The sequence below is a fragment of the Pinus tabuliformis genome, chromosome 5_1, assembly GCF_031772625.1.
Source record: "Pinus tabuliformis cultivar Carrire ecotype Pingquan chromosome 5_1, CPIR1, whole genome shotgun sequence".
NCBI classification, from domain to species: Eukaryota; Viridiplantae; Streptophyta; class Pinopsida; order Pinales; family Pinaceae; genus Pinus; species Pinus tabuliformis.
Window position 1 is genome coordinate 274,422,878 of NC_142305.1, and position 17,041 is coordinate 274,439,918.

A 17,041-nucleotide genomic window follows, 5' to 3' on the forward strand; every position below is an offset into this window, starting at 1 on the left:
TCATTCTGGGAGAAAGGGCCAGCCCACGGGGGACAACTCTTGGACGCACCTCCACATGTGACCACCAATGGAGCGGTGCGAGGGCTCGGCTGGTGGGGGCGGGCCGTTGGCCTTAGCCCCAAGCACGTGGCCCCCATATGGCCACAAAAGTCAGACTTTAGGCGTTAGAGGCTAATTAAAGCCTCCGAAAATTTTGCCCTAAAATCGGCGAAAATGACGCCCGGTAATCGGAAATCCGAGCGAAATTGTAGGACAGTGTCAGGTTTTGGGGAATTTGTCATGCGGTTAGTAGAAAGACTTGGGGAAGCCATAAATTCTACATGTTTTGATCAAATCATGAACAGAAAGAAGTTGCATAGGCATTGTTGGGCATTTTGGAGCCATTAGAACAGGTTTCAGAGCTATCTGAGCATTTTAAACTGATGTATTCACATTTTTTAGAATAATAGAGAGGGCCAAGCCCTTGGAAGTTGGACCAAGGAGACGTAGCCCAGGTGGGGTGAACTCCTTCATCATGTATTATTGTGATACTGCTTTGGTGATGTTCACATCTATTATATGTTGTTGTTCAGTCATTTGTTTATGTTAATTTGCACATAAAATTTACATAAAAACACTCAAAAATCATGTTTAAACTTGCAATTAACCTCATGAATCCTTAAGCACATTTACATATTCTGAAGAGGAATTTAGCACAACAAAACTATTTATCCCATTCAGATCAGTAAAGGACAGCAAATTTAAGAAAAATTAAATGGTTGTCCCATTGGAGATCAGAAGCTCTGATAAATCAATGGCATGATTGTATTGGAAAATCCAACACTGTAAATGAAACTCATCCTCTTATTAATATATAGGATTTATGAAAGACAATACAAGTCATATAAATAGTTGGTGTTCTAATTAATGGGTTGAGGGGTGAATGCATGAAGATGGGTTACACTTTTGGGCCAAATGTGACAATGAAATTTCAAAATTTTACTCTTTTATCAAATTGAAGCCTTCAAAACTCATATAAGCATTGTTAATTTTGATTCGGAATAAAAATACAATATGTGGAGAATTATCTTGTTGTCGTAATGATATTTTTGCAAAAAAAAAATAGTTTCGTATAATATGTCAATTTTCCATTAAATGAAATGTTTGTCCTTGCAATTTTTTGCAAATCTTTAGAGCTATGAGTGTGTTCATGTAGCATAACTTGGTCTGAAATGTGTAATTTTTAAAAATATATATATGAGCATGATATCCACAACTAAGTTTTTCATATTAAAAATTTATCTTTTATGCAAAATTATCTTATTTATTATTTTTCCAAGTAATATTTCAATTACATTTTGTAGACATGTGTTTTTCATATTAAAAAATTATCTTTTATGCAAAATTATATTATTTATTATTTTTAGAAGTTGGCCAAGTAATATTTCAATTACATTTTGTAGACATGTGTTGGCGTAAGATATTTTCTACTATTTAAATAAATTCAAAAACCAAGAGTGCCCTTTTGAAGAGGACTGGTAAACGAAGATATTTGTATTTTTTGAAATTTTTTAGTTTTGTGTGTTTTATGTTATTGATTTTTTATTCAGTAGCTTTGAAACTCTCCAAAAAAATTTCAAGTTTTATGTTTAAAAGAAATTAGATAAAAAATATCATATGAATTCGAAAATGTCAAATTCATATACTATTGTATAGAGAGTCCCTTCCCAAATCCAACATGATCAACTCCGCCATTTATGGAAAAATTATGTTTGGAGTCCGATAGGATACAAAATGGTGTTGCAGAGATATTTGTAGAAGAGGAGCTAAAACTTTGTTTTTTAGGCCCCTCAAGAGCTTGATTGAGCACTTAAAATGTTGGATTGAGTGTTTGAAATAAAATTTCAAATAACTCGATCAAGGGTTTAAGAAAGTCTTCCCTTAACGTGGGTAAATAGAGGCTCAATCACGCTATCATATATATATATATATATATATATATATATATATATATATATATATATATATATATATAATGAAGCCTTTCAATACTTGTCTTTAGGCGAATTATAAAATTTATTTATTCCACAAAAATATTTTTTATAAATATTCAAATATATTCCAAATTCTAATTTTCCTTAATTATAAATCCAAAATTTATTTTATTTTACCAAGAAAATAATTATAATAATATATAGATAGCTTTCTATAAAAGATTTTAACTTTCCTTTTCCAATTTTGAAATTCTTAAAAACTATAATTTATTTATTGTTTTGATTTTAAATAACATATTTTTATACTTAATCATTAAATTTTTATGTAGAAATTTTCAATAAATATAAATCGAATTATAATAAATAAATAAAAATAACAAACTAAACTAACTATATCTTACTACATTTATGAATTTGTCACCATCCAATCAACTTGAAATATGTTCACAGTATAATACAAAACTACACATTAATTATAAAGATTCTATAGCAGATTACTCATTAACCATTAAAAAAAATCATATATTATATTTGTTCAAATCATTACTTTAATTTTTTTTGTAAATTTTGATGATGATGATGATGATGATGGTTAACGTCCGCTGAGACCAAACAATGGTCTATCGGACCTAGAGAAACAAATTATTTATTTTGATTTAAGATTTTATAACTATGCTCAAAAAGCTTGGAGAGAAGTCTCCCAAGCTCACTATAATTTTGACATTGTAAAAGGCTAGGAAGGTCAGTATTGTTACAAAGATTGTGAAACTGAGATCTAATGTGGTTGTAGGGCACTCTAAGAGGAAGTGGTTTTCATCCTCGATGTTCCTATTCTCACATATATGGCAAATCATTTCCATCCATGGCGTTTTAGGAATTGCCCAACGACCTGTTTCACTATGGAGCTCATGAGAATTCGTTCTAATCTTTGCTATATTAATTTTCTTCTTTGAGCTAGTTAAAATAGAGAGATGTTTTTGATCTTCTAGGGTGGGGTTGATGACCTTCTTATAATAACTTAATTTTCTTTTAGCTGCTAAATCTTTCTCACACCACATTTTTAATATTATTATTTTAAAAATATTTCATGCTTACATTTAAATCTAGATTACTCAAATTCAAATTAGTCAAATAATATTTTAAAATTTATGATTTCCTTATGTTTTTATTATTTTAAAAATATATATTGCAAACCCAAGTCAGAGTAAAAATTTCTATATATATTTCACACTTGTGCCGAGCACAACAGAATTGAGTGCAATCACATTTTACATACTAATAGAGATTTATAACCGCTGATAGAATTCGTTACAACTAACAGAATTGAGTGCAGTCACATTTTACATACGAGAGATCTATAACCGCGGATAGAATCCGTTACAACTATATTAATTATAATTTACTATTCCAAATACATTAATTATTACTCATTTCATTTCCTTAACAAGTGGATATTACTGCATGTTATATATTTCTATATATATAAGTTTGATTTTAATAGATATGATTATAGCAAGGGAATCTTGTTTATTAACTCTTCAATGAATTTTATAAAGTATACATTTCCAGCAGAGTCAAATTCACATTTTTTAGTTGCACTTATTTATACAAAAAATTATAATATTTATTAAAATCAAATTGATAAATTTCTTATGTTTAATCAATTTAATATTTAAATTATATTTATAATAAATTTATTATTTAAATCATAACATTGAATATTTAAATCATATTAAAAATTAATTTTTAAGTTGCCAAATTATAAATATAAGAATATTACAATTTCAATTGCAAATGTGATAGAATCATTTTTCAAATCTATACACCAAAACCCTAGAAATGTAGTGAGAAATTAATCCACACCATTGTTAATTACCTATTCAAATGTAATTAGTAATTAAATTTGGTTTTTTTTAACTATCAAATACTTACAATTTTAAAGTCTACATATCGTTATAGATATTTACATAGATTTTAAAACTTACAAGCGATAAAATGCTTTATTTAACCATTTTTTTCCTTAAACAAATCTCTTCTCTGCCTAAAAAGTATAACCTAACTCCATACTTTAACCCTAAGACTATCTTATTGGAAAAAGTTAGTTGAGACAATGCAATGATCGGAAGGCAGTCCCGTTGAACTTTCTAAAGTAATTGAGGACGAGACACTGAGTCATGCTAAAGTAATTTCTTGAGCCTCGGGACAATCAATGAAGATGTTCCTCGAGCCAAGTGTGATAATTAACAAAGGAGAACTTTTCGACTATGCAGTGTGGCGGTTAGAGAGAACGTAGTTGAAGATCGAAGCTATAAAAAGTGCAACCATAGTAAAGAAAGGGTTAGCGAGGATATTTAAAATTAGAAAGTCGAGTGTTGAGTGCATATAGTAGAAGACCAAATTACCAACCAAGTGGCAGAGGAAGCTGGGTGAACCTAATGTGTAGAGAGGACCGCGAGCTACTGTAATACAGACTGAACGAACAAGTCGATTGTATAAGTGTAACGTTGTTGAGAGTGTGAGTGGCGTTGGGAGAGAAGGATGGTGTCTTAACATTGTGTATGATACTGTAAACACCAACGTAATTTTTTGTGTTATGAGTGCGTGTACCGGAGTACAGAGAGTTGATTAAGGCTATGTATTAGGTTGAAGGAGAGCCAGAGCCATAACAAGACACATTTGTGAACAATTTGAAAATCCCATAAAAGAGTTGTCAGCAGGTTCAGCAGGTTGGTGTCTATAGAATCAAGGAGTCGATGTTTCCATCTAAATTGGCGGGGTTGGTGCCTTTTACAAGTGGGTGCTTGCAAAATTGAGGAATTGGTGTTTTTTATAACCTGATTTCTGCTAGTAAAACAAATAAAAAAGAGTTGGTGCTTCCAAGGCATGGCTACCAATAAAACAATTAAGGGATTTTGTGCTTCCTATAAGTGGATGCTCATGAAACTTGTTGTACTATGAGGAGTGGTTTTAGATTTTAATCAACACAAACAAGGTTTGTGTTGGATGCTCATGAAACTTGTTGTACTATGAGGAGTGGTTTTAGATTTTAATCAACACAAACAAGGTTTGTGTTTTTCTCTCTTTATAGGTTTGTACCATGTTAAATCTATGTGTTTATATGTGTATGTTGTCATCGTATTGTTGTGATGTTCATATAAAAATTTATGTTGCTTACATAACATGTTACTTGTTTTTTATATAAATAATTGCTAAGTAAAATAAGTTTTTTAAACTAACAATCATCATAAAATTAGTTTTAATAACGTTTACCTTTTGTTAATATTAATCTTGTTTCCCACATTAAAAAAATATGTTAAAGTAAGCTGATTTTTAAACCAAATTATTTAGATTCATTTGTGGGGAAATTTAAAGTTCTAAATTTTAAACTTTTTTAACCATTTAAATTTGTAATTTAAACAATTTGTAATTAAATTTCAAATAAAATTATTTAAAAATATACTTTACAAATTACCAAAATATAAAAGATTTAAATTATATTTTTATTTTTACAAATATTTTTAATTTACATTATATAAGTTAAATGGTAATATTTTCAAATTTAAAATTTTACTTAAATAAATAAAAACAAATTATTTGAAGCAAAATAATAAAAAACAAATAATTTTTTTAAGAACAAATTATTTCAACGAAAATAATAAAAAACAAATAATTTCATTGCAGACATCACATTAAAGTAAACCACCCATTCCAATAATTTCATTGCAGACATCACATTAAAGTAAACCACCCATTTGGAATAGCAAGATACAACATTTGTGAATATGCCTCACTAATCAAATCTAAAAAAGTCATCTTAAAAAGTAAATTTGAAAAAACACTCCTGCACTTCCTAATTATTTAGATTTGAAAAAACAATCCCAAACTTCCTAATTGTTATTAATGTATGTCTTAATCTTTAGTAATTAATATATTAATTCATAAATGTTATTAATGTATATTTTAAATTTGAGTAATTGATATATTAATTCATAATTTTTATTAATCAATATATTTATTCATAATGATATTTATGGAGGAGTTTTTATTTAAAGATATATTATAAGAAATTGTTGTATATTTTTACATATTCTTTTCCAAAGGTAAATAAGAGCTATGTGGTGATAATGTCACTGTTTGTTTGTTTGTTTTTTTTTTTTTTTTGTGCACATTTTCACCACTTGGTTTTTGTTTATTACATATATATATATATATATATTAATATTAAAGAATGAATACCACCACTTTTGGCATGCAAATTCATTGATTTTTAGCTTGCCAAAATATACCTAATGGAGGTTTCTCTAAAAAAACAAACACATCATTCAACTAACCCTTATATGAAAAAGATGTTGAAGAAGAAAAGGTTGAAAGAGAATACTAATACATATAGAATCCTTACAAACTCCTAAAACATACTAAAGGAGGGGGCAAAGAGTGAAACAGATTAAAGGAGGGGGCAAAGCCTTCTCTTGAGATGATCATAGATGACTATATAGAAGAAACCCTACAATATTTTTTATTAACCAACGTGGATCTGTCTTAAATATGGATCTAACATGCGCTCAAAGGGATCCAATTTCTTGAGGCTCAAATTTTTTTATGAGCCGATATTATTTAAATGTTTTGTATAGTTATTTAAATTTTTCTAATTTTTAGATTTTTTAAATTTTTTATTTTGGTCAACATGAACAAAATTTCAACTTTAATAAATGAATAGACAAAGTTACACATCATAGTGAACTATAAAATGAGCTTCTAAGCTCAATAATTTAAAATAAGAAAAAACTTATATTTATAACATCAAAATAACTTTTCTCATTATAAAATAATAAATTAAGTAGACCATTAATTAGGCCGATAGGCCTTTCTTTGAAAGGGACTTTTCGTCGTCCTACTCCTTCTGACGTTGACACCTGGCGAAATTCGTCTCTGTTCAGGAAACTATTATACGCTGACACCTGGCGAACTTCCAAACCTTTATCCGCAGAATTCTGAAAGCAAGCGGTCATATTTTGGCTATGCGGGGAATATGCCCTCCGTGCTCGTCGCTCGTCCTGTATTCATGGATATTCATGAAGGCGGTTCTGCGGTTACCTAATTTTTAGTTGGAGTTGGAGACGTTTTGTTCGGAAGCTTCAGCGTTCCTAAGCTCCAGTAGTAATGGCGCATATGAACTCTCAGTTTTGGCATTTCGCTCTTCCTGTTACGCTTGCCAGGGTCGATCCCTGCACCTTTCAAGAGATCCCTGCACCTCTCCCCAACTACGAAACATGCCTCTCATTTCTTCCTTGGCCGTTGGCGTTCTGCAACCTCGCTCTTCTGGTGCTCGAGGTGAAACCTACACTAGCACACCACAGGTATCTTGGATTGTGATCGCTTCTGTTTTTAAGGGTCCGTGACTGGGGACTTTGAATCAGACAGTCTTGTGACAGACAAAACTCAAGGGCAGGCCCTGCTCTCGAGTATCCCGAAATCCATGCTTTGTTATTCGAGCTATTGACGGCGACTCGGCGAGCATGAGGCCGATCCAGGCCTTCTCTTAATCTAACTACTCCCTTCTTCATTAGGTAACGACTGCAACTCTTCTTTAAATACGAACCCTAAAAGCTGTGAATTGCGAGACTTTGTATTGCGATTTTCGTTTTCGATTTTCCGTTGGAATTAGGCTTTAACAGAGATGAAGTCATTTTTTGCTATTATCTATATTTGGGTGCTCTGCGGTCTAATAGTTTTACAGCAAAACACTTGTGCAGCTGTACGTTCTTCTCCAAAGTTTCATACCAAAGGTTTTTTCCTACCGTTGATTTCAATTTTTTCATTCAGGTTCCCCAGTTGGAGCATTTTGTTATATCACGACCTACGCTTCAATCTCACCTTTTCCCCTTTTAGGTATCTTTGCGCAGACCATTGATCATCTAAGTTCACAGAATAACGAGGCTGCCAGAGATGGAACGATCTTAACAGATAAAGTATTTTCACTTGTTCCCGCTATTCTCATTAATATGGTTTTGTATATTTAATTTGATTGTACTTATGATAACAGAAGAAAGTGGTTTTGATTTTCTTGAAGCTTAGGGTTAATGTTTCTGAGGAAGAGTCGTTGACATGGTCTTATACTCAACTTATGTTGCTTGCCACTTCTGGACAGACTGAAGTGAAACAAAGTACTAGAGACAACTATAAGGTTTACTCTTCCGGCTCTCACAGCAGCAAATACATGGAAATGGAGCGCAGAAAATTGATTTATCGCGTTGATTATGACGAGGCAACAACTTATCCAACCACCCCATCTGACGCATCACGGCCTCCTTAATGGGTAAAGCTTTCTGAAGAGAATTTGTAGCATACAGTTTCAAGAAGACGAGAACACATTACTGGTTGTGGTAATTGTGTTTTGTGTTTTTGGCTCTCTTTCTCCTAGCTTTGTAAATCCAATTTGGATCTGTGGAAAATGAAAATTCTAGCCATTGCATTGCTTTTAACCGTGCAATGTGTGTAAGGAGAAGTAGAATGTTGTCTTCATATCACATTGGATGGGGATGGGAACTCGATAAATGCTTGTTTTATGCCCTTCCTCTGAGTTTCGGTTTCACTATTTTTGCCAATGGTATTTTGCTATGTCCACATCATATTGATTCTTATATGGAATACGCTCCCATCTAACTCTACTTCTGTATAAGTTTTTCCCACATCTGCATTTGGCTTCTTATATGGAATACGCTCCCAGCTAACTCTACTTCTGTATAAGGTTTTCTCACATCTGCATTTGGCTTGCATTTTGGATGGCTTTTTCTTTGTTATATGTTTTTTTCTACAGCGTTGTATTTTTCTGGCAGGATGATATATGCGGACATGGGCACAATTTGCAGATCACTAGACCAGTTTTGTATTGATATGATACACTGGGCTACAGTTTCTCTATATGGGCTGTGTCTTTTTCTATACTGGTTTTACTATTATATAATGAAATCAACTTGTTTTTTTTTTTTTTCTTTAACTATTATATAATGAAATCAACGTTTTTTCTTTTCTGAAAAAAAAGAAGTAGAATGTGTAATGTTGAAATTGTTTTTGGAATTTGTGGATTTAAAACATTTAATTTTTTTTTTATTCACGAGAAAATGACAGAAATGACTAACATTGAAGGATGTGCATGTAGATCTTGATCTTTTCTTCAGGTTGAAAATTGCCCCTTGTTTTTAAACCTTCTTGGATGCACTCATGTCAATTGACAAAAGAAATGTATATATATATTTTCATGGTTATAGTTGCATTTGTTTTAGTTCAGGTTTTTTTTCCCATTTTGTGGCTACAGTGACCTGTGAATAATCAGTGGACATTAACAATAGCCATTTTTTTTTTTTTGAGAAAAGATATAGTTACCTGTTAATAAACGGAGGAGATCAACAAATACCTAACATTAGCAATAGACATTATTTTTCTTGAGAAATGGCATAGTGGCTTGTTAATAAACAGAGGAGATTGACAAACAGTGGACATTAACAATAGCTATTTTTCCTTGAGAAATGGTGCATTGACCTGTTTAATAAACAGAGGAGATTAACAAAATAGTGGACATTAACAATACTTTCTTTTTTGAGATGGGGTAATGGGAAAAAAGGATAGAACACAAGAAAAAAAATGGGTTTAAGCCCCCACACCTATTGAAGTGTTCATGTTTCTCTTTCCCCAATTTGTGACTATCCTGACCTGTCGACAATCATTGGATAAATCTTTCCCAATTTCACTTGGATCTTAGGTTCAGTCAACAGAACCGTAAGGTCTTCCTGGAAAGTTTTTCAACATTATCGCCCACTATACGGTAACCCTTGCAGGTAAGGCCCTTGTTGAATATATGATGTTTCTGTTATCATAGGTCTTTTGTTTTGCATGCTCATCATCGTATACAACTTACTTTTCCCCTTCTTTGCAGGGGAAAGCTACAGGTCTATACTGTCGATGGCTTCCATAGTGCAACCGTGGCGGCAACAATTTCTCCTTACCCCGGAAGTGAACCAGGTCATTTTTGTGGCTATGTTTCCTCTAAGCTTACTTATTATCAAATTCTGTTATGGTTTTTCTAGAAGAGCGTCTTTTCTCTGTCGACTTGAGGGTTTTAAAATTATTATGGATGTTGAGCATTTTAGCTCTAGCCGGAACCAAAGTCAGCTGTTTTGTTTTCGTTTTTGTTAAGATCCAAATTACAGTGTTAAAATTTTTCTTCATAATTTACAGTGGTTATATTCTCCACTGAGTTTTCTATTGCCGAGAATGTAAGTAAATAGGTTTGACGTTATCCTTTTCCTGTACTGTTGGTTGCACAGGTTACTTGTAGGATACAAGTATGCATTTTGGTATTTTATGGCTAAACACTTGGTTTGAAACAGTCCTGCAATTAGAAGGTTCTTTAGTTGATAATCCCTAAGGGGTGGTTTACTTTTTCCTTTAGTTTAACAATTTCTGATAAATACTTCTTCTGTAGAGTAAAATCTGTCTGTTGGGTAGTCTATCTCATTTATGAGTTTTAGTTTTTCCTGTTATTAAGACAAACATTGGAACAGTTAGATCCAGAATATCCTTGCATGATTTTGTGTGCATTTGGAATTTGTGATAGTTATAGCCATATCTTTGACAGTTGTTCCCTTTCATGCATTCCTCATTGCAGTGGAGAGCACAAAAGCCCACTTGGGAAACTGGATCATCGTTTTCCCTAAAAAATAAAGCTGTGTAGAAACAAGAGCGTTTGCATAAATCTGACCCGTTGGGCGTAAAGCTAGACATGAATGATGATTTGGAGGATCTGATAGATGAAGAAAGCCTTCTTTCTGAAGAGGATTCGAAAAGATCTTCATTGCCCTCTGGTTAGTAACAGGGGCTGGTGGCTGTTAATGTTGGTTTGCAGTTTATCCATTGGAATGATAGAATCCTCTTTAATAACGTTACAAACTTGATCAGCTTGGTCACTTTTCCCATCTATTCTTTCAATCCATATTTTGTAATTTGTTTTGTTGTGCAGCCAATGACTATGAAGTTAGTACGAAAAGAAAAGCCTGCAAAAATTGTACCTGTGGCCAAGCTGAGTTCGAAGAGAAACAGACGAAGTTGGGCCTGACTGCAGAACAGTTGAATAACCCACAATCTGCGTGTGGAAATGTATGCTGGTTCTTTTTAATCTTTTGCTCTTATTTCATTTCTTTCTCGGGAAGAAGTATTTGCAAATTGCCATCCCTATTTTGTGGAGAAAGGTTGCCAATTTATTTAACCTTTTCACCATTATGGTATTTCTAGTTTGTTCTTTTAGTTACTCTTTACGAGTATAATTGTTATGTATAAAAGAACAGAATGCTGCGTTGATATCTGTCAAACTTCCTTTATGTCTCTCTTAATATACACAGCTGTGTTTTTTAATGAAAACTTGAGTTTCCATCTCCATTTTTGAAGGAGAATCTTGGCTGCTGGGATCTGCAGCGTATACTATATTACAGTTACCCTATTTTATATTCCAAACTGTGAACAAGGTCACATACTGTAGGAATCAAAATGTAATATAATATTTGCTCATTTTTCTGATATAATGGGTGTCTTCATTTTGTTAGTGTGGACTCGGGGATGCATTCAGGTGCAGTAGTTGTCCCTACAAAGGACTTATCTCCTTTCAAACTTGGGGAAAACTTAAAAGGTATATATACCACATACATATTGTTTTCCATCTATTGCGCCTTCTATTTTTAACAAGTTTGTTCTGGAAATGGTCCAATCTCACCCAGTGATCTTATATATCTTCCAAAAAAACACTTTGATTTTGAAAAATGATTAAAAAAAAATAACAATTTGAAAAATGATAACAAAAAATAACTCTTGCACAATCTCACCTTTTTATATATTTTCAAAATGATGTTGAGATATCCAAGTGTTTATGTGTAGCGCCAATAGATTTTTAATATAGGTTGGTGAGACATCATTTTTATTATAAGGACATTCCATCCATTGAATTTTCTAACAATGTAAAGTAATCCAAGTCCTAATATCACTAAGACTTTACATCCCCTTTTCTACATTGTAGGGCTTTTGGAAAAAAGTTGCATATACTTTCTATAAAGTCTGACTTTTCTGCCATTTGAAGTGAAACATACTCAAAAGAAATTTAATGAGCTAAGCAGGTAAGGGTATGGCCATATTATTATAGAATATTTTAATCATACACTACAAATTAAACAACTTACAACTTTATTATAAAAACAAAATATGTTTGATAAGTTCCTCATTATCATTCAAACATTGATTGTGAGTGATGCCTTCTGCGCGTCTTCCTAGAAGCATGCATGAAAACAATGGGACCCTGGTCAGGTGCAGCGGCGGAGCTTTGTGTGCGACTCACTCAAAATCCAGAAAATTTATATGTAAGTGGTCCAAGGTGGGGTTTTTAGTCTTTTCCGTTACGACTTTCATGAAAATTTCAGAAGGTACGTGGGTAAGCATAATAATGACAAAGAAGACCTCAAGAATGACATAATACAGCCCTACCATAACAATGGCGGCAGACATGGTGGCAGATTGGAAACAGAAGTGCTACTTTGTTTGGTGAGATACCCCACAAAACAGGGGGCCTACAACAGAAAACAACATTAGAAGCTGTGTGGATTATGGTTGGAATTTAACCACTCATTTGGTCCCACATGTCACAAAATAGTTGAACCCCTCCCACCCAGTCACAGACTCCTGCCCTTCCAGATTGTATACACTCTGAGTTGTTTGCTTAACCCATGACCAAAAACTGGATTAATACTTAACCCCTGACCAAAAACTGGACTAAATACAGTAGCTCCCCACGACCTGATCTGGGTTTGAATGCTCTTCTCAGTTGGTTGGTATGTCTCGTTAACCTTTAAAGGATTTATACTCACCGCAGACTACTTTTATTTACAAATCGGTGTTTGTTAAGTTGTCACCAGATTTCAGATCATTGAATGACCGCCCACAAGGATTTGGCTATTAAACTGAGAGACCTTGATCCGTTAGGACTCCTGCAAGCATATATACATAGAGGTGGGTATCTTCGAATTTTGTTTTGGTTATGGATGCAGGAATTGTGGTTTTTCCGTTGCATGTACGGGATGTATTTTAATCACGGACTCTAGATCAGTTGATTGCCACGCATGGTATCAATGAAATATACTCCAATTCGATTGTCTGAGTGTATTAAACCCCAGATATGTTCAACCATAGCTCCATGCTTTTTAGGCAACCCGTTCTGACTGTGGTTTGGAAGGTCCACAGTTGCTCATTACTAAATTTCAATCTCCGCAGTTTAGATTTAGTTCATCTGCTTATAGCTGAAGGTTGCATATCTGTACCCCTTTTGAAGTAACATGAAGCACTGCCGTGGTCTGGTGGATGTTTTAAACTTAAAAGGTCTTTTGCGTTGGGATTTTCTATATGTTTTGGCTTGTATATATTCGTATCACTATTTGGGAATGTATGCTTCATTTGTTATCTTTGTGCCTTTCGGACCACAAAGAAGCTTGAGTTATATCCGTGCCTATGTTGACTGGCGAAATCATCATCATATTCAGGTTATCAGCTAAATGATTTTCTTCATCCTACAATCTGCACTTTTAAAATTCGGCCTAAATCAACCACCTTCTAGAATATAAACTTAATTATCTTCTTCATTTGTTTCAATGCTAGTAACCATGTCAGATGTTATTTATCAGTCAGTTAAAAATTATTGCTTCAAATCTGCATTAGTCAGCAACTATTATTTAGTTCAGAAGGATCAATCTGGCTTTTATCGCACTATTATATTTCTCATTACAAAATTAAAATGGAGTGCGAGATTCTTAACTTGGATTTAGCACTTGAATAGATCCTCAAACATTTATGGTATGGTTCTGTTCCTATGACCAATTGCCTAAAAGGGCTTTATGTGCAATTTGTTATAACTCAAAGGTTTAGGTTATACAACCTGGCTTTTATCCCGCTATGATATTGTTTATTCCAAAATTGAATTGGAGTGCGAGATTCTTAACTTGGATTTAGTCCATGAATAGATACTTGAACACTTATGGTATGGTTCTGTTTATAAGCCAATTGCCTAAAAGGGCTTGGAGTCCAATTTGTCACAACCACAATGTTTAGGTTATACATTTACTGGAACAGTGATAATTAGATGGAATGCTGGGAAATGCGGACACCAGAGAAGGTTGAAACAACATTCTAATAAGCAGGAAGTGACAATAGAAAATGGTGATTTTACCTATAGAATGAGAATATAATATACGCATCAGGCAACAAGTGAAGGTATTGGCATGCAGATTTTGCCTGGCCTTTCTGTTGCAGCCTCAAATATCAAGAACAGATTCTCTTTGACTGTCTTATGTTGCATATGCTCCTTAATGTTAAGCAGTAGCCCACAAAAGGGACCTTAGAAAATGAAAACAAAGACGTGGGAAAAGACGAGCCTATTAAGAACAAAATACACAACCTTCCAAAACTTAATAAAGATAGAAAAGAGTTTTGACATGAGGGTGAATCCAAATGTGAAGAAAGTATGAATTGAAGGGTTTGGAGGTGAAGTGATTAGACAATTTTCCAGAAGAATTCAAAGGCCACTTGAACGGCTACAAATTGTTACAGCACTGGTGTTAATGAGAAAAGAAAGAAGAGTTAGTAGTAATGAATATAAAGGAAGTGTGGTGTTTAGAGTCATCAGCAAAGTTTGATTGAAGGGGAAGGAAAAATATCCAGTGATATGCGTGCAAAAGACAACAAAGAAACTTTCACATAAGAAAGCAAGATTGCGAAGGAGAATGGCACACCTATACCAATGTTGCAAACATCAGCATAAGGATAAAATCAGCAAGGGTCCAGAAAATAAAAAAATTGTAAAAATAAAAAAAATATTGGTATTAGGACTGTTAGTGTTACCTATCTACTTTTGTATCTGTTATATATGACATGAAATGATGAATCTGGCCAGGGAAGGAATGTTTATAGCATCCCAACATTGCTTCCTTGAAGGAAATGAGTAAAGTACTTAATATTTGTTTATCAAATTTAGGATAAGTTTGATTTGCTTGGCCAGCTCTTTTCTTATGCTGTTTTTTCAATTACAACAGTCAGTAAGGGCTATTGTATTAACTATACGCACGATTTGTTAAGAAGTAATCGACCTAATTGAAGACATTCCCAACCATTCATTTGGGCAAATCTTTCATGACCATTCATTTGGGGAAAGCTCTCAAAAGGATGATAAATTGGTTTCCAGATCGGTTTTCTTTTGCCTTCCATTTGGTTGAAGTTGAATAGAATCACAAATTGACTCTCCCTGCCCTAAATGTGAATTGTATCCCATGATATCTTTCTTGCAGAGACACCTTTAAGGACTGTAGCTTTTACAAATGAAGTTAGACCGGATTTGTTCTTTTGATCGGTTTATTTTCCATTTGTAGCAAGAGAATACATCTTATATTACTTTGCAAAATAAGTAGATTACATATGTGTCATGAGGGAGGACCTGGAGAATGCTTCATTTTGCCTCTTCCCCAGCATGGGTGTTAACACCCTTGTTCGGTGTATAGGGTCATTTTACCCTTATGGGTTTGACTAAACTTGTCTAGGCTTCCAGCCTCTTAACTGGGTTGAACTTTGTTTAGGCTTTGAACTTTGTTTAGGCTTCCCAACGTTTTAGGTAGGTTGGAAATCCTAAATCCTTTTGTTACAACTTATGGATGACTCGTTTAAATGTTCTGCTGCTCGTCCTTCTCAAATTTATTAGTGGAGTTATCATTTTGGTCTTACAAAGCATAACCTATCTTCTCAAATTTATAAGTAGGGTTATCATTTTGGTCATACAAAGCATAACCAATCTTCTCAACCAGATTTGTTCTTTTGATCTGTTTATTTTCCATTTCTAGAAAGAGAGTACATCTTATATTACTTTGCAAAATAAGTAGATTACATCATGTGTCATGAGGGAGGACCAAGAGACTGCTTCATTTTGCCTCTTCCCCAGCATGGGTGTTAACACCGTTGTTCAGTGTATAGGGTCATTTTACCCTTACGGGTTTGACTAAACTTGTCTAGGCTTCCAGCCTCTTAACCGGGTTGAACTTTGTTTAGGCTTCCCAGCGTTTTAGGCAGGTTGGAAATCCTAAATCCTTTTGTTACAACTTACGGATGACTCGTTTCAATGTTCTGCTGCTCATCCTTCTCAAATTTATTAGTGGAATGATGAGTTATCATTTTGGTCTTACAAAGCATAACCTATCTTCTCAAATTTATTAGTAGGGTTATCATTTTGGTCATACAAAACATAACCAATCTTCTCAAATTTATTAGTACTTCTCAAATTTATTAGTAGGGGTAGGGTTATCAATGATCATTTTGGTTTTATAAGAATAAGTTAATAACCAAAGGGCATAATAAGCAATGCATTAATTTTGTTTTAAAACTTTTCAATATCAATAAAAGGAAAGAAACCCTTTTAGATTAAAAAGTAGATTTTTGTAATTCACTTGATTGACAAATTAATCATTTTAGTAATTGAAAATTATGTGAACAGATTTAGAAATTGCAAGTTAATGATCAAATAATTATATTAAAAAAATTAGAAAATTCAGAATTACATAAAAAGACTTGTTAGGATATTGGAAACCTAAGCAGTTTGGAACAATTAGAAAATTCAGAATTACATAAAAAGAATTGTTAGGATATTGGAAACCTAAGCAGTTTGGAAATATATTGGTAGGGGATAGTCATGGTGGTTATTGCCTTGGTCACTAGCAAGCTTCGTATATGCTTGGCCATCTATAGAGTTTTTTTGATTTTGGGTAATTAATTTACTCTAAAATGAAATAAGACATTCAATGTGTTCTTTGTAATATAGATATAAATAAAACATCTAAAGAAAAGTAATTTCACAATGATCCAGGCCCCTTTCAACCTTTTCGGCTTATTTTCTTATATCAAACATTTGCAGGTTTCAACCAATTAACATTTCATTGAGTATGTATTTACAAAGCAATGATTTTGGGATCAAATCCCACAAAGCAATCCTATACTTTCTT

At 33.2% G+C, this 17,041-nt stretch overlaps 1 pseudogene across 1 annotated transcript; it reads left to right on the forward strand.

The window, feature by feature from the left end:
* Window positions 1-6,976: 6,976 nt before the first annotated feature.
* On the forward strand, window positions 6,977-12,137 carry LOC149164441 (anamorsin homolog 1-like; annotated as a pseudogene). Its single transcript, XR_016260068.1, has 8 exons — window positions 6,977-7,540; window positions 7,797-7,942; window positions 8,044-8,289; window positions 9,907-9,992; window positions 10,639-10,834; window positions 10,990-11,126; window positions 11,570-11,652; window positions 12,097-12,137. The product of XR_016260068.1 is annotated as an anamorsin homolog 1-like (transcript).
* The last annotated feature ends 4,904 nt before the right edge of the window (window positions 12,138-17,041 follow it).